Source organism: Taeniopygia guttata, chromosome 9 (genome assembly GCF_048771995.1).
Source record: "Taeniopygia guttata chromosome 9, bTaeGut7.mat, whole genome shotgun sequence".
Lineage (NCBI taxonomy): Eukaryota > Metazoa > Chordata > Aves > Passeriformes > Estrildidae > Taeniopygia > Taeniopygia guttata.
Window position 1 is genome coordinate 6,390,799 of NC_133034.1, and position 21,182 is coordinate 6,411,980.

At 42.2% G+C, this 21,182-nt stretch overlaps 1 protein-coding gene across 6 annotated transcripts in view; it reads right to left on the reverse strand.

Moving 5' to 3' along the window:
* The window catches only part of MAP3K13 (mitogen-activated protein kinase kinase kinase 13), a 71,461-nt gene that overhangs the window by 27,976 nt on the left and 22,303 nt on the right, over positions 1 to 21,182 (reverse strand). For 3 of the 6 annotated variants that reach the window (XM_072933549.1, XM_072933550.1, XM_041718217.2), the window contains exon 3: positions 17,924 to 18,069. The exons of 1 other annotated variant lie outside the window; for it this stretch is intronic. The gene's annotated coding sequence lies outside the window, so the exon portion shown is untranslated. Of the gene's footprint in view, positions 1 to 9,572; positions 9,840 to 17,923; positions 18,070 to 20,505; positions 20,880 to 21,182 lie in introns of those variants that run through there. 2 more of the 6 variants (XM_072933551.1, XM_072933552.1) reach the window with 2 other exon arrangements.

The window sequence follows — 21,182 nt, forward strand, 5'->3', positions numbered from 1 at the left end:
CAAGTCTTATTGTCATGCCATTGCTATTCTTCCAGTCATAGTACCAAAAGGCTGAGGTTTTTCATGTTGACCTCTTCCCAATAAAAGAAAAGGCAAAGAAAAACATTTTCTTGAAATACTCAGGTTTCATTATATCATTCAGGATGTATTCATAAGGGCATGTAGTGACAGAACAAGGTGGAATGGCCTTCAGCTGAAGTAGGGCAGGTTTAGTTTAGATTATCAGGAAGAAATTGTTCCCTGTGAGGGTGGGGAGACCCTGGCACAAGCAGTGTCCAAGGCCAGGCTGGACAAGGCTTGGAGCCACCTGGGATTGTGGAAAGTGTGCCTGCCCATGGCAGGGGGTGGAACTGGATGATTTTTCAAGTCCCTTCCAACTCAGACCAGCCTGGGATCCCATGTCTGTGATCTGCACGTGCATTAGCTTTTCCAGGGAAAGGCACGGCCAAGGCTGTGCTATTTCTATCTGGGCGATGCTCCTGCTGCAGCAGCCTCCCAGTCAAAAGCTGGATGCTCCATGTGTGGGAGGACTGTGCATATTTAAGAGATTGAGATTTCACAAAGTGCTGCTGCACACAGATTTGAAGGCAGACCCTCAGATTTGAACTGCTTTGATGAGTTCATGCACTCTGCACTAACAAATTTTTCTTCTGTCTGGAAGGAGATTCAAGGCTCGGTGTAATTTTGTATGATCACAACTTCTCATAAATTACTCCATTTCCATGCAAAGTATTTTTTCCAGCCAAAATCCCACCACCCTCAGACAAGAAGAGCATGAAATGCTCCTCTTCTTGGAAGAGTGAGGCTGCATCTCAACATGTCAGACAGCCCAAAATTCAGTTTGAAACTAGAGAAAAGTGAGAGTTTACCTGAATCACCAAGTGGGTGAATCAGCTACCAAGGCACATTCTCACCTTGCCTGACATTGTGCCTGTCCCTGAAAACAGCCATCCAGGAAGTGTCCTCACACTCCCCCAGAGCCACCAAAGCACATGGCTGCCTATACAAGCTCAATGTTCATAACAGTGTTAACACAATGGTCAATGTGCAGCTGACTTAAGCCAATGCCTTCAGTGAACCATTACTGAAGTTTCTCCTTTAAAGTTTCTCCTTTAAAGACCTATGCTAAAAATTGAGTGGCAAATCAGACACAGCATACAAACCAAACCAAAAGTCAGTGTGCTAGAAAGGTAATGTAAGCACAGAAGCCACCACTCAGTCTTGTGACAGCCCAAGTCTCCAGTAACATTTAAGTTTGCTTCCTTGAATGCTATTTCTATCTTAGTCAGTGAAGCATAATCTCTGCTTGCACTTCCAACATGCCACAGGAATAAAAGCAATTGTCTGACCCATGTTTAGGGGCTGAAACAGAGCTACTAGAAATTATCCAGCTGGTACATGGAACTACCACGGACAGAGGAGATTCCTGCCCAGATCACTACTTACAGCCAAGTCTTGTAGTCTCCTTGCTTTTTCCTGGTACTCAGTGTGATTTCCTCCTGGCTGCAGTGGGCACAAGGTAACTACACATTTCCTCATTGATAACACAACTGGAATTTATGGGTGCATCATCTCAACTAGTGGCTTGTGACAAAGCCTTAAAAATGTTCTAATACCTAACAAAACCACAAAAAAAGTGTGTCTATAAAGTACAAAATCATGTTCTCCTGCCCCTTGTGACTCACTCTCAGATTCTACAGGGAATTTTTACAACAGGTTGATGCACAGTCCTCTCCCACTGCTGCACAACTCCAGCACAGGAACAACTGAGAGCTGCTGAATTGGCAAGTCCCAGAGCTTTTGTTATCACTTCTGACCTTGGGGTTTGAACCGTGTGGTTTTACTATACAGGATTTCAACAGACTTTCTTTTCCTGGTCTCCTGATGAAGAACATATTACATGAGTGGATGAGATACTCCTCTTCTGCCACACTTTTTACATTATGTTTTGCATGGTTGCTTTGAAAACAAGAAGTAAAAGCAGATTATTAATAGAGAATGAGTTACACATCACCAAAAATGCAAATTCTGTTTTCAGGAGGGTTGATTTTTTTAAGTTACAGTATTACATTAATTAATTATATTACATTTTCATAAGTTACATAATCTGTTTTCGTAGGTTGTAAAAAAAGAAATTACACTACGAAGCTTGCCCACATTAATTTGGTATAACCCAGCCCAGGCTATAGGCAAACCTTTAAGCTAACTATGGACTAGCCCAAGGCAAAAGCTTGGGTGTTTTTAAGCTATCAATCTCCTTCTCAAGACACGCTGCTCCTTTAAGCAAGAACATTTCTTCCCATCTCATGCCCACACGAAGCCAGCCCTATCTTTAAATAGTACAATTACATAGCCAAAACATCATCAATTGCTGATAAAACAAGTGAAAATTGTTCATCTGACCCAGCTGAGATTTTCTGTCACTGCAATACCTCTGTTTATATTTCCACATATAAACATTTCTCTACAACAAAGACCATATTTACCTGGGAAAGTGAAGTCTTGTCACACTGGCTTTATTGTGCTTTACACTGCTCCTTCAGTTTGTCAGATAAACACCACAGTACTTCTGTACCTCCTGCAGAACCCTGACTTGAACACACACTTTTACTTCCTCTCTCCAATAAATATTTGGATGCCACCTCAACCTAAGATAACTTTCCTCTGCAGCTGAGTGATGCAGCTGAATACTCACCTAAGTGATGTGGTAGCAACTGCTTAGGGCTCACAACTATCATAAACATAATAATTTAAAAACATTAATAGAATACTAACATAGCCATGAGCATTAAGCACATGAGACCACAGACATGTAACTGTTATGTGTAGTCTGTGTTATCACAACAAAAGCCTGACTTTGTGATTATTTCATTTAGCTTTTGTTCAATATATTCCATCCATCCGAAAACAGGGACACATCATTTTTGGAAAGGTGATTTTAGTTGTGATATCCTTTTGTCTGTGACTGTACCAGTGAGAAAGAGAACCCTGTCTAGCTCTGTGGCCTGAACCCTTTTTGACAATGACAAAAATAGCACCATGCACCAGCCAAGAAACAGCCATCAGGGCTGAACTCTGGCGCTGTGCAGAGCCAGCTGCAGATTTGCTTGGCACTTTGCACATCCCAGGCAAGCCTGGCTGAGGAGAAAGAAGTGGCACCAAGGCTGCAGCAATGGGATAAAGGCACAGAAGCTCAGGAGGTTCATCCAGCCCCCTTTGCTGCTGCAAAGCCAAGGGAAGGGTGTGCAGGCAGGCAGAGCTCCCCCAGCAGTGCCACCAGCTGCCCTGCTCACAGCTCAGCACACAGAGGACTGGGCCTGTGCAAATGGGTCAGGGAACTTTTTAACCAGAACACTTCAGCCAACACTGGGCTGTGGCAGGGAGTTTTGTAGCTTAAAACCAGCTGCTCTTCACTTTGCATGCCTCTAATTCCTTTCTTTCTTGGAACAGCCAGTTGTTCACTGCTTCGGTGGTACCTGAACATATTACCTCTTTAATTCCAGCTGTGATTTAAAAAATGATCCCATCCTTCATTCCAACATTTTTTTCTCAAGTCTAACAATTCTCACTTGACCTTCTTACTCTCCATATGAAACCTGCTCTGAGTCTCTTTTCCATTTCTCCTGCATCACCTTAGAGTTATAGAATGCAAAATCACAGAATAGTTTGGGTTGAAATAAGCTATTAAAACCTTAAAATTCATGGGCAGGGACACCTTCCACTAACCTAAGTTGTTCCAAGTCCCACCCAACCTGGCCTTGAACACTTCCAGGGATGGGGCAGCTCCTCTGGGTAGTTGAGGAAGTCAGACCACAGCCAGGATTCCCAAAAAGGACGGAATGCCACAGAAATGAACAAAGGCACAATGATCATTTTGGCTTTTCAGGATGCTGAGCTAATTTCCATAGGTCTCTTACAACCTAAGATCTCATTATTGTGCAGAAAAAGCTATGTCAGAGCCTAATTCTGACTGGATGTTAAGACTGAACTGTGTTTAATCAACACTAAATTGAAAGGCATTTTATCACCCAAGTTCAGTGGAGCCTTCCAGAACTTCCTGCAGGTGGCCTCCATAGGCATTACCCTCAACACCTTCTTTGTGAAGTCTCACACCTTAAACAGAATATTCCTAAAATATCTGGATAAGGGAAGAAAAGGTGGGAAGAGTATGAGTAGTGCCATCTCCAAAGCAGAGAAAAATGTTTCAACATTACTATCCTTTTATCTCTACTCTTATTCCATATCATTTAACCAGTAATCTGTCTGCCAGCCTGGTGTCTCAGCTATTTAATAACTGTTTAGCCTCTTTAAGAGTCTCTGGTAAGTATTCCTGCCAAAATCCCAACAGATTGTATCAGTCAGAGCTCCCTTCCTACCATGCTCCTGTCTCCTACAAAGATTTTTAATAGATTTCCAAGGCAGACTTCACCTTAAAAGAACTGGTGGCTCTTATCCCCACATGCAATGTGTGCATCTGCCCTGGCTCTCAGCATAGGAATTAATTTCTACCTCCAGCACCATGCAACAAATGTTTCACTAGAACCTCCTTCAGCATAAGGTCACAAATATGTGGGGGGTGGTGAAGCAGTGCTTGATTTGGAAAGAGAAATCAAGCATCCACTTCTTCTATTTTTTCAAAAGGAATTTTAAAAAAAAGCAATAAAAATTCATCTTGGTGAAGAAGAGACACAAAGAGCCCATCCAGCCTCCCGTGAGTGCAGGGAGACCTCTCCAGTGGCAGGGAGAGCACGTCCTGCTCCACCTGGCAGCCCTGCCAAGCGCCGGCTGGGAAATAAGCGCCTTACGTAACAGCGTATTTTCAGCACTACACACAGAAATGCTGCCTCTACCCTGCAGAAGGTATTTTTGGATCTGCTAAAATGCTCCTGTGTTCTTCCAGGGCTTTGCATTCTTCTGCTCAGAAATTGCATAATCTGATGCCATAGGAAATAAGTGGCGTTGCATAATGACCCTCGTATTGGCTGCAGGGCCCAGGGACTGCACGTTCCTGCTGGAGAGCAGCCCTGCTCCGAGCCCAGGTGCTTGGGGAGAAAGGGGAACCCACAGCCACGTGCCTCTGGGGAGCAGGGGAACAAACCAACCATGCAGTTAGCTCACAAAAAATCAGTGTACTTAAGTCACCCATTTGCTCTTTCTTCCTCCCTGTGGCTGCTGCGTGTCGTGAGCTGTGTGCACACGGGGAACACCAGCAGCTCCACAAACCATCTCACCACTGACACTCTCCACCACAGGCCCATCAATACACTGGAAAACTTTCAGCTGGGATAAAGACAGACTAAATGCTGATCAGACTTTTATACTACAGAATTACTACTGAAATCTGTCTCAGACTAAAGTGCAGAAATTACCTTAAGTTGCACTCTTCTCTTTCACCTTTCTAGCTGTCTCCATAGCAGGAAACAACTTTTCAAACCCAGTCACAGGCTTCAGGCTCTGTTCTTTTCTCTCTATCATTTCCAGTTCTGTACTTTTACCTCATTGACAATCCCCATGTTATTATTGATCCATATGTCATATTACTATATAATTACTATATGTTATTATATTACTATTACTGTACAACAACAACAGATTTAAGGATTCAAACTGAAATATTTTACAACAAGAAACACCAGTAAAATTTCCAGTTTAGTTCACAGAGGCCTTACAGCCCCATATTTCCATATGAAGGCACTAAGTGTTCCAGTCCTACCAACAAACACTATCTTGGAATTTCCCCCCCCCCTCCACAGAACTGAAACACTCTATTTTCCTCCAAAGAGTAGCATTAAAATTAATTAATGTCTGAAAGATCTTTGAGGATGAAGATCAATATCACAGTGCTGCTTTCAGGAATCCAGTGAATGAATCAAAGTCTCACTTTAATTCACGTGAGGTGTCAGACTGGTCTCAGGTAAACTCGCTCACTCCCACGCTTGTTTTTATTTTTATAGTAGATATGAATTATTCAACATTTGCAAAGCACATTCAACATGTAAATGCTACTCACACAAACTTTGCAGCACTAAGAGCTTATGTGCTTCACACCCAGTATTAAATAACTCAACAGCTCTCCATGGAAGTGCAACAATTCCTGGGGCAGGTGCAGTGCTCTGGCTCCATCACCCCATACCAGGTCCATGCCTGGGTGTACCTGCTGGGAAGGGGAAGGACACTCGAAATCCAGCTGGCAGGTCTGGGATGGGAAATGACAGTAGTTCTAAGTTGTATTTAGCAAGCACCATACACGAGCAAAGAGGATTACTCCTCAACAGAGGCAGCACAATGCCCACTCAGGAGCCTCTCGTAAGCCTGTATTAGTGACAGCACAGGGTTAGAGGTGCGAGCTGCTCCACTACAGCTTCACGTGCTGGTAACACACAGACAACACAGACCTGGGGGTGTAGCCCAGGGGAGCTCCTGAGGCCTGGTGTTGCAGCCTGACCCTATTCCCTGACTGGCCCTTATCTTTGTACTGCCCCAAGAGCAGGGTCACACCCAGCCCCTCAGTAGAGACAAACCTGGACCCTCCATGTGTGTGTGCCCAGGGTCCCTGAACAGTCATAGAAACAGGGGAAGGAGCCACTGGGTGTTAACAGCTTTTCGAGGGAAGCTTGTTGTGTTTCCCCAACCCAGGGGATGCCCCCCAGGGTCTCCACAGCTTATGCCACCTAACCCTGCAGAGACCAGCACTCAGCACACCCTAACTGAACCACTCTTGGGCAGCAGCTGATGGCTCAACACCTGAGGATCTCCTCAGCCCAGAAGGATGGTGAGGCTGGACTTCCCATATTTTAGCAGGAGAGTCACATCTGTACAGCCACATTACTGATTTTGGTGTCCTCCAGAAGGTAACAGAGATGGGGGACAGGACAAGCATTCCTGGAATGAATAGAATGTCTGCAGAGAGACCTCCATTCCTCCAGTCCACCATGCTGGAAAGATCCATCCTCTCATCCCTGCCAGGATTTTCTCCTTCCTTCCCTCACAGCACCTCGGTGCTAGGTGACCAACAGTTCCAGAGGGAAGTGCACCAACAATCACTACTTCACCAGAGGGTTATAAATCACAGACAAATCTGCTCTTCCTCCTGGCCTACACCCAACTGTTGCCAAAGCCTTTGAACACCCTCCAACCACCAACTTCTCAGTTGAAGCTGTAGCAGGGAGAGAGCACAAAGGTCAAAGCACACACTGAGTATTTACAGGGGTGGGAGTAACTACACACAGAGCTGCTGCTCCCAGCCCAGCCACAGCTGCCAACTTGGTATTTAGTCCTAAGTAGTCTGTGTTTTGGGTGAACTATTTAACCCCCACTACCCAGGAGATGAGACTGATTTGCTGCAATGACACAAAACATGAGCCTACCAAAGCCTCTGCATGGGATGTGTTTTTGCCAAGGAGGGATAAAAAACAAAGTCCCATAAGCTGAACAGAGCTTGGTGAAATGCCAAACTCCTGAGAGCTTTGGAGGTAACATTTGCCTCAGTTGACTCATCTGGATTCAGTTAAGGTTGAGAACTCACCGGAACTTGTACAAGCAGTGAACCTGCTGCTGCCTTCCTCCACTGAGATCTCAGGTCAGAGCTTGGCTAAAAGGCTTAATGCACCTTTCCCTGCCTGCCCTCACACTAAGCACCAGAGCTGAAGGGCCACCAGCAATGATTTAAAATCTGTTCACACAAGCCATGCCAGATTTCTTTTATTTTTATATTTTAAAAAAAAGTTTTATTTTATAACTGTCATTTTGAGAAGCCCTACTCTCAAAGACCCATTCCCCACATCTCAACTACAGACAGCCAGGAACAGGTACCAGGCAGGAAGAACTCAAGCCTAATCAGCCACCATCTCATATTTGCTATAAAAGAAGTCCTGAGACAACAAGAAATACTTAAAACTTTTCTTATCCTGCCACTGTTTAGAGCAGACCCATGTTTAAATAACTCCTGATTGTGAAAGGTCTTACCTAGGGATAGATTTGCAAATAAACCATTACTCAATTTTCTGATCCACTGGAGATAAGCAACTTACCTAGTCTTTACAATAGGACATGAAAAAGGGAGGTTAAAAATGCAACCAAAAAACCTCCAAACATTATTAAACCCAAGGGTACCTATAGCTGGGGAACAGTGGGAGCCCCTACCATTTATTCTGTGCTAGAAGTTACTTGTTAATTCCAGGCACAAGGGTCAAAATGAATGCCAGCTATAAATTTAACTATCGGGCAGCAGGGGACAAAGACAAATCTGAATGACAGGACTGTTCCAGATCAAAGACTCAGACTGGAGCTCCCAAAGACAGGAAACAAAACTGGTGTTACAGCAAAACAAACAAACCAACCCCCCACTACATCAAAATCTGGATTTATTTGTGTTTCTCAGTGGAAACTGTCACAGACAGAGGGTTCAAAGGGCTGCCTCTCTCTAGAAACAAAACCCGTATACAGTCATTCAGGAGCACAACAAAAAGGACAGTGACAAAAACTTTTAAACCCATGACAACTCTACCCTCCTCATTCTAGGGTATCCCAAGGTGTCTGTGGCTACCCACACAGCAGGTACTGTGGAAATTGCCCACGTATCCCAGCCAGACTGACTGCATCTCTCTCCTTTCAAACATTTTCATGTTATCTCCCTCAAAATTATTGATCCAAATACATTCCTTCATCTTCTTCACTTGAACAGATTGCCTACTGCTAAAATCAGTATATCCAAACACATGGGCCTGATGTCATCTTTCTCCAGATCTACTTAAAATATCCCATTTTTCATTTACTTAAGGGAGACATGTGGTTTGATATGATTAAGCTACTGCAGCACCTAAACCACCCCCCAAACAAAAATAAAGAGGAGCACTTCTTTTCATTGGGAGAAAACATGACATCATGCCCATTCAGGTGAGCAGGAATATGACAAATCTTGCCCCAGTGAACAGTATTGTTAACTGCAAAGGTACTCCCAGTTCCCTCATTTATTAGGAAAATGAGGGTGAGAATTGTGTTCAGCACATCAGAGACAGCTCAAACTGCTATTTTCAATAATACAGGAGCAAATTCCTACCCGACCGATTGAAAGAAAAACACACCTCCTTCATCTCAGAAATAAAATTATTTAACACAGTAACAGACAAGAGAAATTATTTGATTAGCCCACAAGGAAAAAAAAAACTACAATTCCCCAAAAAGCAAAAATTACAATTCTGCCTCTTTACACTGCCTAGTAATTCTTAAGTCATTGCCTGTATATTCCATTTATATCCATTCTCCATTACCATTCCCTTCCCCTTTAAAAGGGGGGCACAAGAAGATAACGTGCAAAATTGCAAGTGAAAAATGTCCAGCACACCGACAGGCAAAGGCCAGGCCAGCTCTCAGATTCATATGCAGTGATGGATAAATTAAGGTCTCATGTTTCCTTTTCCCTTTCTCAGCATCATTTTTTCAGCCCTTTCCCATCACAAATGCAACATCCATCTGTCCTTCCGAAATAAATGGCGAGAGGGGAATGCTGACCATGAAACACCACACACAAACACACATCCCTCACAGAAACACACTTCCTCCCAAATACTCACAAGGATGAAGATTTCCTATGTGATGCTCCATTTTCTTGTTTTAAAAAGATGGAAGGAAAAAAAAAAAAAAAAAAAAAAGGGAAAAAAAGAGGGAAAAAAAGAGAAAAAAAGGAAGTGTTGCAAAATAAAAGGAAATTCCACCCACACAATCCTGCAGCCTGCTGCAAAGAAGCACCGAGCGTGCTGACGTCACGGATTCATGAATGGATGGAAGCGGGATGGATGGATGGATGGAGCCCGGCGGGGCTGCGCACCGGGAGCGCGGCCGCCAGTCCCCGCCCGCCCCGCACCGGCACCGGCAGCCGGAGCCCCCCGAGCCGGGCACCGCTCCCGGGACCGCGGCGGATCGAATAACAGCCATCTGCCACGGGAACCGAGCGCGCTCGGCCCTCAGAAAAGGAGCCCATCGCCGCCACGGCTTCTTGCGGGATTACAAACGCTGCGTATTATTATTAAAATAACTAAATATAAACGTGTATCGGGAGGAAGAAGCGCGGAGAACAATAGGAGGTTTGGGTTTGATTAGCGATGCGAAAGTACCAGTAAAATAAAAATAGGAGCATTAATAAAATCCCACATTCAGCCCCAGCCAAACCTCCCCGGCAGCGGGCGGACAAGCTCACAGCCCCAGTAAGGTCCGGGAACAAAGATCAGAGCAGTTTCACACTCGGGGCTAGGCTGGGCACATCACCCATTCCCATTCCCGCACCAATCCCAAACCAATTGAACACACTTCCCTGTGCAGACCAGAGGCAAAGACACCCAAATCTTTGGCAGAGTCCTGGTGGCCACCTGCAAGAGCAGCTGTGCTTCACCTGGATATGAAGCACAGGGAAGAAGCACAAGTTCTGCCTTCTTTTTATCTTCTGCCTTTTTTTTTATCTTTGAAACATCAGGGAAGGAATGGAGGGATGAGCATGACCAGGAATGAAGGTCAAAGTTTGAAGGATAACCTGAGCTGCAAGCTCTGCAATTACACCATCTCTGTGTTGACCAGAATTCATCAATTTGGCCTCAAATTCCTTTTGAACAATTTGCAGCCTCAAAATTATTAAGAGACAGAATTTCCATGTTTTCACCACACCTTTTTCTAGCCAGTAGGAAGCAATTATGTCAAAACAGGGTGTCCCAAAACTTACTCTGGTGGGGCATGTCTGAAAAGAATATCCTACCTTTCCTTATGGAAAGCGGGTAACATCCCAAAATAAACCAGGACTGGATGTAACAACAACACAGATCAGGGATGAAAAAACAAGGATTTTGTGCCCACTAGATCTCATGTGAGCAGCACCACTAATACCAGCTTCTGCAGAGGGAGGAGGAGGGCATGTATTTTAGACTGTGGTTTCTGAATTGAGACTTATAAATCTGGCTAGGGAAAATAAAAAGGAATGCAAATGTCTTATTACCTACTTCCAGGATCAAAGAAACCACACATTTAATTTTGCTTTAGAAATATCTCTTCTTTAAGAACTAAAAGTCACCAAAGCACAGATTTCTGCCCAGACAACACCACTGCTGCAGCCTGAGCACTCCTGTACCCAAGGGGATGCAGGAGTGGAGGGACAGAGAGAGATACCTCTTCTCCAAAGGGATCACTTTGTGCCCCCATTTCAAATCCCAGCTGCACCTGCTTTGACTCCCTGCCTTGCCCTCCAGAGCCCAGCACTCGGCTTTACACCACCAAGAGATGGAGACAGCTTCCAGATTTCCCTGGCATTTTCAAAACAGACAAAGATGCTAATTTACTGTCTTACCCTAAAGGGATCCATTCAGGAACTAGAAGGGGGAGTACAGTAGCAGTTGCAAGAAACAGAAGAAAAGGAAAAATATTGCTATAGAATAAGAAAAGTCAGAATAAAAATAAGAGGAAAATAATTTTCAGAGGTTTCCAAGGGTTAATTGCAGTGACATTTATAAAAAAATATACCCATCAGAGAAAATAAATGGGAACAAAACCCCAGGAGGACTCCAGGAGAAGAAAAGAGCTTGTGCATAGAATTTCAGATTTTTTGTCCATGGTACTTTGGTTCAGTATCCCAACACTTGATTTCATCTATGCCTCAATGTCTCAGGTTAAAATTTTTAAACACAAAGGTCCTGAATTTAATACAAAGTAATATCTTAAATCATTGTGAAACAAAAAATCAACCCACATTGTACTAAAATTGACGGCTGCTACACAATTATGTTGTGGTACAACCAGGTAAGTATTTTCATAATACACATTACACAGCTCCTTTGATCAGTAGCTAAGTTGATCAATATTAAGAAAGAGAAATTATTCTCCTCCCTCTCACTCAGACAAAACTACTGGTAAAAGCAGGGAACTCGATTATCAGATGCCAAATATCATTTCGCTCAGTATTAATGTGAAAACAGAGGAAAAAATGTACTACATACAACAAGGGTATAAGATACTAAAAATCTAAAGTTCTTAGGGAAGCACAAAAGTGCAAGTGAAAAGCTGAAGAGCAGCAGGATTTCTGAAAGAAATTATGGTCAACCAAGTAACTAGAGCAGTAGGAGAAATAACTAGCCTAACTGATGGCAATGGGTGCAAAAAGAAAGCTAAAAGTATTTTTTAAAACTAACTAGTTCACCATATTTGGAAAATACTAGATAATTAAGTATTTCCAAGCTAATTAATAACTAATAGGAATGTTATACAGCATCTGCTAGGCATAACATTTCTAGTTGGCACATCCTATTGATTTGAGCCCAGTCCTAAAATAATCATTTAACAAGTTCTCCAATCCTGTGACCTTCCATTTTAATAAACTGGTGAACAACTAAAATTGCAGAAGACTGAGAATACCAATATTATGCCAATATTCAAAAATAGCATACGTTGTTATTTGTAGGCCTTGGCAACTTGGGAAGAAATCCTGGCAATTTGGTAAGAAATCCTAAGCCAACCTTTGACAAGGAAGGATGGTTCTGCTGCCCTGGACCAAAGGCTGAGTTATCCCAGGATCCTGCCTCTGCCAGTGGCCCAAAACAGCCACACAGGGAAGCACAAACCCAAAACAAACCCTTTAATGCTTCCCGTGGCATATTCCACTGACAACAGTAGAAAATTAGAAAAGAGATAGGAGTGACTCAAAGGTTAATTTCATAATTATGCAGCACTAAGGCTGTTAATAAACCTACTCAGCACACACTTGGATGTACAAGAGGGACTGCTCTGTGAAAACTTCCTACCTGGATGAATAAATAAATGAAACAAGACAGCAAATGATTCTCTACCAGGCAAATGTTTGGGTAAATATTTGCATAGGTAAGGTGGCATTTCATTGTCAAGTTCTAAACACCTGTGAAAACTTGAATCCACTCTTCCCAGCCCTAGACACACATCCCTCCTGTGAATGTCCAGGAAGGAAGGAATCAGAATCACAGAATCAGATTCTTGTTCGTGCTGTCATTAAGTCCAGATCTGACCTGGTGCAATTCACCTTTCTCTTCAATTTCACATCCTTCCAAACTTGCTATTTACAGAAATTTATGGCTAGAACCTATCTGATGTCCCACATATTCCAGAAATAACAGTTACAAGAGACTGGAATATTGTAAAAAAAAATTAAAAATTGAACATGTAATAGTAGTATAGGCCAATTTTTTTTCTTTTTTTTTTTTTTTTTTTTTTTTTTTTTTTTTTGTGATTTTTTTATCTCTCTTACACACTCAATAGGGAAAATACAACACAATTTTAAATCAATTGTCTCAATGGCACTTTACTGAGACCAGAAATGAAATTTATGTATTTATCATATAGGATTTTATCCAGAATGTGCCCAGACCTGGGACTTTGATAAGTCCTACCTGCAGAGGCAGGTGAACAAAACTGTAATTTGACAAGACCATCTTTGAGACCTGAGAAGCGTGACCAGAGGAAAAGAGAAAAAGCTCCAAAATGGGACACGTGCAATGTCCAGAGAAAGGTGAGCAGCAATTCCAGTCAGGAGCCCAGTTTGCAAAGGGAGTCTGTTTATAACAGGACAGCAGCCTGGTGACTTCAGACCTCGTTCCTGAGTCACCATAGCTCAGAGCCCGTACCTGGGGGAGGAGTCCCACACAAATTAAGCAGTAAAACAAAGCTGGGGATATGTTTTAGTGGCCAATTGTTCCTCCACAGGCAAAAGAGTTGTGCCCAGAACATGGCTCAGAGCCTCTCAGATCAGAAACTTGAGATCTGCCTCTGCTCTCTGAACAGCAGCTTCAGTGAGCCACCAAGAGATCTCTGGGTCTGCTCAAACACAAAGCAGGGAGCTGGAAACAGACACAGACTCACAGATCCAAAATACCCCAAGGGAAAGCTCCCCTCCTCATAAGTGTATCCTTAAAAGCTACTCAAGAAAACTCAGAGACACTTGAACAGCCCGCACAGCCCCCAGATCCAAGTAACTGATGTTACCCAAGAGTGAAGTTACCTACACAAAGCCACCTTCCAGGCTGTTGCCTGGTGTGTTTTTGAGTGTGCTCATGATGGGTATGAGCACACAACAATTACAAGGACTTCCTTTAACCTTGTATTGCCTTCAGCAATACTCCAAAATCTAAGAGTAAAGTAAAATAAAGACACTAAAGGCAGTAAAAGACAAGGACAAGCCAAAAAGCACTATTTGTTTAGGCATGGGGTTAGTAAGGATTCCTTTTGTAAGGAGTTTCTGAGCGGCTTCCCCTCCTCTTTCCAGGTGAGCCCTGCTTTGCAGTTCCAGTCTGTGTAGTTTTAGGAGGAGACATAACACTGCAATGTTAAGAACATGCACTGATGAGGCTGGGAAAGTTCAAAAAACTACATTTGTAGACTACCTTCTTCTGAAGGATGGCAGCCCAGCTCCTGGGACATAAAGAGAACCTCTGGAATTCCATCAGGGAGGAAAATGGTGCTACATAAGAGACATTATAGCTGCTGGAAGGGCAGCTAATGCAGCAAGTGAACAACAGCCTCCCGAGATTGGCAGTGATAGTGGCCAGCTGAGCAGAGGCCATGAGATAAAACCAGATCTATTTGTTCAGGGAGACAGGCACAAAATATTCCTCCCAGAGAACAGGCTGAAATCAAGTATTCCATAACAATAATTAACTCTAATAGGGTTCCCAGCAGTGAGAAATACTGAAGAAAATAATTTTAAAAATAAGTATTCATCAATAGCAGTTATAAGGGCCACTTGTAAGTCAGCTGAGCCACTGTCACTATTCCTCTGCCAGGTGAGGAACCTGCAAAAACCAATGAGAAAACTGACAATGAAGCCTCAGTATTAGTGCCATGTGGAAAGAAAAGTCCCATAATTTATGTTATTGCCTCAAAAATACATGCATAAATGGGAAGCTGTTGCAGGGAGGAATTAATGAAACCAAAGAAGTGATTAAAAAATGCAGTCCAATTCCCCAAGGTCAAGTGCTGTTCAGAGAAAAAAAATCACCTGCATAAATATAGAAACAACTGCTGAGCAGCTGCACTGTAGATAAAGATTGGGGATGGAGAGGATCAGAGACTGAGCACGAATTATAAATATCCAGTTGTCAAAAACAAGGCAACTTCTATCCATTGACAGAAATACAAATTCCTGATCCTCTCAGTTTTGATGAAGCCTTTGGGAAAGACCACATTTGGGAAAGGCTTGCTGGGAATGTGAGAATCCACCTCAGAACAACAAGAAAAGGAAGATAGGCCATCAGGTTAGCTCTGAGGGATGGGGGAGGTAACTCAGTGGGGTGGCTCAGTCTGGACAGAGTGAAATGAGAAGCTAAGAATGATACATGATATATTTCTACTAAACACACAAATGGTTTCTTCAAAGAAAGAGGGAAATCCTGCTCCATGTCTGCAGTGACCGGAAAAGCAATGGACTCAAAGTGCAAGAAGAAAAAACTTTTAGGTTGTGATAAGTTTTCTAAATGGTAAACAGTGAAGCACCAGCCTAAGGAACTTACGTTGTTTCCTCTATTAGGAAGGAAACAAATAATTTGACAAAAGCTCTGCAGCAATAGTGATATTGCTTTGATGCAAAAAATTAAGATGAACTATTGGAACCTTTGAGGGATCTTCTGTGAAGATATCAAGGAACTGATATTGCAGCAACAGCAGAAGCTGAAAAATTCCACTGACCTTTTGCAGTGCAAGGTCTCACCAAATTAAATCTTTCTGTCCTTGCTACTGTTACACAACCCCTTTAAGGAGTAATATTCAGATTTTCTACCAAAAAACCTATAAAAACTGCTGAAAGCCCATTAAGATAGCAGAACTCTAGTCATGAGACTGACAGAGTAAGGCTCTATATTTAGTACCAACAGATTTCTCTGTAGTACTGTGATAAAGTTCCTTCAAGAAGAGTGGATCAGCTCTATGTAAATATTCCCAAGGCAAACCAAACCTGCTCAGCATCTTCCTCCTAGACCCATGTCACTCATGAAGATTTCAGTAGAATTTGCTTCAGAGCTCACTGCTTTTTTTTAACTCCCTCCCAAGAGACTTCTGCTCCCCAGCGCTCACTGCAGACCCCAGAAGAGTCCTCTTGATCTGTGTGAGGTATCACGACGCAGAATTACTCAGTTCATGAGTTGTGACAGCACTTTAAATAGCAGAATATTGGAGCTTAGAACACTGAATTTGTCAGCAGTGGGGTTTGGTCCTTGTTTTCAAGCACCATGTTAGACACTGCAGCATGAGAGGGAAAGCACCCCAAAGGGTCACTGCACAGCACCCCAAATATTTTCTGAATTAAATCACAGAACTGATCTTAAGGGACAGCCAAAAGTTAAACAGACTTCACCCAAGGGGCACATCATACGTCACCAGCATCCTTATACTCCAGCTCAAACCACCAGCTTTGTATTGCTTTGCCCATCCCAGAAAAAACCAGCACCACATCTGTAAATTCAAGTCATGGCTAAGAGAGGCTGACTGAGAGCCATGTTCAAAAGCACATCAGCTGAAGCATTAACCCTGGGACCTTCCAGAGCTTTGCAGAGTGTTTTATAACCTCCAGTCCTCTATAAATGTCACAGTCTCCCTTAGGGCCAGACCTTCCATCCTCAAGCCTCCTCTAGTCACCACTATCATACAGAGCACTCCCATATCAAGTGCCTTGCCTATCAACCACAAAGAATCAGATAAATTAGAAGCAACAATGTCGATGAAGCAACTGATGAATTGTCACTGATGAAGCAAGGACAGGGTGGTTCAAGCAACTAATTGCTTTCACAGAGATGGAACCAGGTTCAAATCAAGGGAGAATTCAATTCTTCAGCAAAATACTTCACCTTAATTATAGCTCGTAACAAGAGACAGCCAGAATCTAAATATATGGATGCTCTGCCTCTACAGCACCCACCACTCCTCACAGAATGGGTAAAAATTGACAGCTTTTATATTAAGAAACAAATCCCAAAATGTAGCTCCATCTCACATCTTCCTGCAATCCCACTCAGAGGTGGCTCAGGCACATCCTAAAATTATGTATCTGTAGCTTTCTCTGCATGAAGCATCTCTGTACAACAAAGATCACACAAATGTAGAGAAGATGTGTAGAACAAACCCATTTTCAGTCTCCTCGAGTGAAATACCTATTTTTTCTTGCATTACACAGATACCCAGCCACTAACTGAATTTTATAGACAAGAAAAAACGATTTTTCAAGCAGCACCCACAAAGAAACAAGCAACTATTTTTTACATATTCTTCTAAACTTAATTCCACAAAGCTTACAAATCTTTTATAGAATTATCTCCTTTTCAGCTGTTCATACAGATATATGTTGTTTGCTAACAAACAAGTTTTATGACTTAATTTTTAATACATAAAATAGATGTAATTAAACTAAAAAAATTGCATATATGACACAGAATCAAGAGATGATATATTCCTAGGAACGGCAATATCCAAAACAAATGGTCAATTTCTGCATTTCTGGAACTCTGCTGGTGTCTCTACTTCAGCTACAACAGCCTGGATTCCTCTGAGAATCACCAGGGAAATACCATGCAAAAGTACTCATAACAATGGAAATAATATGCTAAATCTGAATTAACAGATTCAAATGCTTTCAGACTCCAAGTTATACTGGAAAAATGTAAACACTAACTTCACCTCCATCTATGCACCCACCCCTTTGGCACTTATCCTTTCCTGTTATTCCCGTGGGAGCCAGACCCCATCAGGTCTCTGCAGGTTCAGCAGGGAAATGGCTTTGGACACAACATAAAACAAGAAGGTGAACTCAGCTCATCCCTACCTTAGAAAGGCAAGTGTATTAAGAATTTAAGGACCACTGCAGAAGTGAGCACATTTGTATCTTTTTGAGCTTCTGACTAGTTACTACAGCTTGAATATCAACAACTGCTGGTACCTGATCATTGTTCCAGATGCACTGGAAGCCCATGTCCTCTTGACTCACTGCACATGTGCCTCCTCTTCAAGTCACAGAAATCAAGCTGTCCTCGGAAGCTGCACCATGGGTAATGTTTAGGCCAGTCCAGCACTGAATTCTTCTCTCTAGAAATAACAAGGAAGCTCAGAATCCTGCTGAAGTGTATTGAAAAAAATGCTCCCGAGATCAACCCAACACATCCCCTCAGTACATCGTGATGTTACGTGGCACATTCAAAGGCAGCAGAGAACATCCAAAATTAAGTATGCACTTTCAAAAAGGAGCTGGGAGTAGAAAAATACCTCAACATATTTAGTACATCCTTTCTTAGCACAGGCACACACTCTATAATCCTTTTATGGTACAATTTTAATCTAAATTAAGCAAGCAGCTCCAGTAAAAGAGCTCAGAGCTTTCCACATTACAAAATTACATCAGGATTGGATTAGCCTGTAAAATAACATACTTCAAGGTAATCTATTAATGATATTTTACACTTAACTTTATACTCAAATGCCAAGCTATTTGTTTTCCTAATTTTAAGCAAATTTTAGGAAAAGCATAACTTGCTTCAGTCCTCCTACATACATACAACTCAAAATATCATTATTCCTGTTACTACAGAACCATGCAAGGAGAAAGACAACTACTGAGACTCCCAGTCCTGAGCCCACTGCACTTTTCCCACCCCCACACCCTTTTCCCCCCAAAATTTAACAGGCTGCAAGACTTAGCCCAGCTCTACATAAAATTAACGATAAAGCAACACCCTGAAATTACAGAACTTTAACGCAAACATGAAACAACCTGGTTTTAAAAGAGTTTCTCTCTACCCACACATATGTTTTTCCTCATATCCTTCAGACACAACTAAACTACCACAACACTGAAGAAGAGAGTTAGAAATACCAGCAGTGTCCTGACAGAATTAAGAGACCTTAGACAAAAAAAACATGTGGCACCACCTGCCTCATGTTCTGCACCACAATTCAGCTGCTCTCAAGGCCACTCCCAATGTTTGGGAAGTTCAGCATATTCCTAATTTTTTGCTGAAGGGCCAACTGTATTTGAGAAAAATACTAAGTTTTGTCACCACTGTCATTTCATTTTATATCTCTCCTTATCCTTGCTGGTTTGCCACAAAAGCAGGACAGGTAATTCCACATTCCCAATAAGGAAAAGCTTGTGAGGTCTGGGTCAGGCTACATTCAGAGGCTCTATCTGGGCAACAGGAGGATGATGATATAAATATATTCTTGCACAGGAAAGTACCAGTTTGCAGCCTCTGCGGCCCCATACCAGGCCTGCATTAACTATTTTAATTACAGAACAATTTCAAAATAAAATCTAAAGTAAACACACATGTATCTCAACAGTTTTATTAGACAAACTTTAGACTTTATGTATTAAAAATGTAAATATTTGCCTTTGTTAACAAGAAAATTACATGGTTCTACTAAATCAATGAATAAAGCCTCAAAAGCCAGTAATTATAATTTTTCCCATTATTTTAAGACAGGAAATGGTACATGTAAACACAAGGCTTATTTTCTTGCTTAAGAAAACATATACTGTAAGCAATACTACAGATGAAACAATAGTATGATTGAAAGAATCAAAACCACACAAAATAGGAAAAAACACACTGGAATACCTTATCCTTGTAAACACAAATCATATACACGTATAGGAGACAGCAGAGAAAATTGGAGAGATGTTCATAAAGAACATGAGACACCAGATGCCCAAAGTTGGCCAAATGCCACTGGAATAAATTACCATGTTTCACATGAAAAAGAAATACAGGTTTTAAGGACAGGTTTGAAACCACCATTTATGACTGGCAGCCAAGGTGGGAATGGTCAGTGCCTAAATGGGAAGGGACTTGTGGGGCTGGAGGACTTTCAGCACCAGACAAGTTCAGTTCTTCCTGCAGTTCCATTTACCACCACCTTTTATAGCCTCAATTGGTTTTAGCACTTGCTTCCCACATGCAACCTGAAAGATTTCATGCCTCTATAATCCAGTCCAGAAGCCAGCATGGTGTGTGGCAGCTTCAAGCTCTTAAGGATGCATAAAAGCACTTACTCACTGGGTAAAAATTGCCAATGTGAACAGGACAGACCCAAAAGCCAAACAAATACAGAAATCACTCCTGCTGGGAACAGGGGTACAAACACACCTCCTGATTGAATTTTCTTTTTCTTCCTTAACATAAACACCGTGAACCCAAATAATTCTTTCAATCTAGTATTTCTCATCCTACCAAAATACCAGCAGAATTCTGAATATTTGGATTCAAGTGCAAACCCCTGCAGATGGATTTTTGCTAAACAAACTGAACAAATACAACATTATTTGCTTCAAAATTCTTCTACTTGTGGTGAAAGCCAAGCTGTGCTGAAATCAATAGGACTGTTGGCATTGTTTTCCACTGAGCTGGAATTTCATTTCCTGTACCCCACTTCAGCTCTGCTGAAAAGCACTAGAACAGAGTTTTGACCTTTCACAACAACATCTACAGCTCAAAATAAAGCGTTTTGTGCAAAATAAATACTTACAGGGCAGGTTATGTAAACAGCATGAAAGCAGCAGCTGTGACTGGTTTCTTCAGAGAGAAAACTTTGCCCCCAGCCTGGCTGCTCTGGATTAATGATGTTCCTGTTCCATACCATGGCTCCAAAGCCTTGGGAAGTCCCTGTCCCAACCCAGCAAGGTGGAAAGGTTTATTATGTTAACTGCTGGTTGATAACAGCTTATCAGCAAATTTTCAAAGGTTAAGCTCAACACACATGCATGGCAAAAGTGCAAGGAAAGGACAAGGAAAATGTTGAATTAGCGTTCCCTGTCCTCCTGCAGCAAGAGACAGAACTCTCTCATACTCCATGTCCTGCAGCAGTGCCAGCAAAGAAACTTGAACCAAACCTTCTGTTTGAACTGAAAACGTCTGAGAACCCAACAATAGTGCCTTCTTTCAAAGGAGGAGCTTGCTTTGCCTGCTGCATTCCCACTGGCTGCCACACGGGATGGAAAAGCTAACCAAAATCTTTTAAGTTTGGTCCTTAAATACAAGGCAGTTTTATTACTGCTGCCAAATTTATCACTGACATCAAGCTCCATGACAACTCACTGGAAAACAAAAACAAAATGAAATCTTCAATTTAGGGCATGCTATGATTTTTATTTCTATCCCAATCATGTTACTGAACTATAAAGGGCTGATGCAACCTTAAACCAG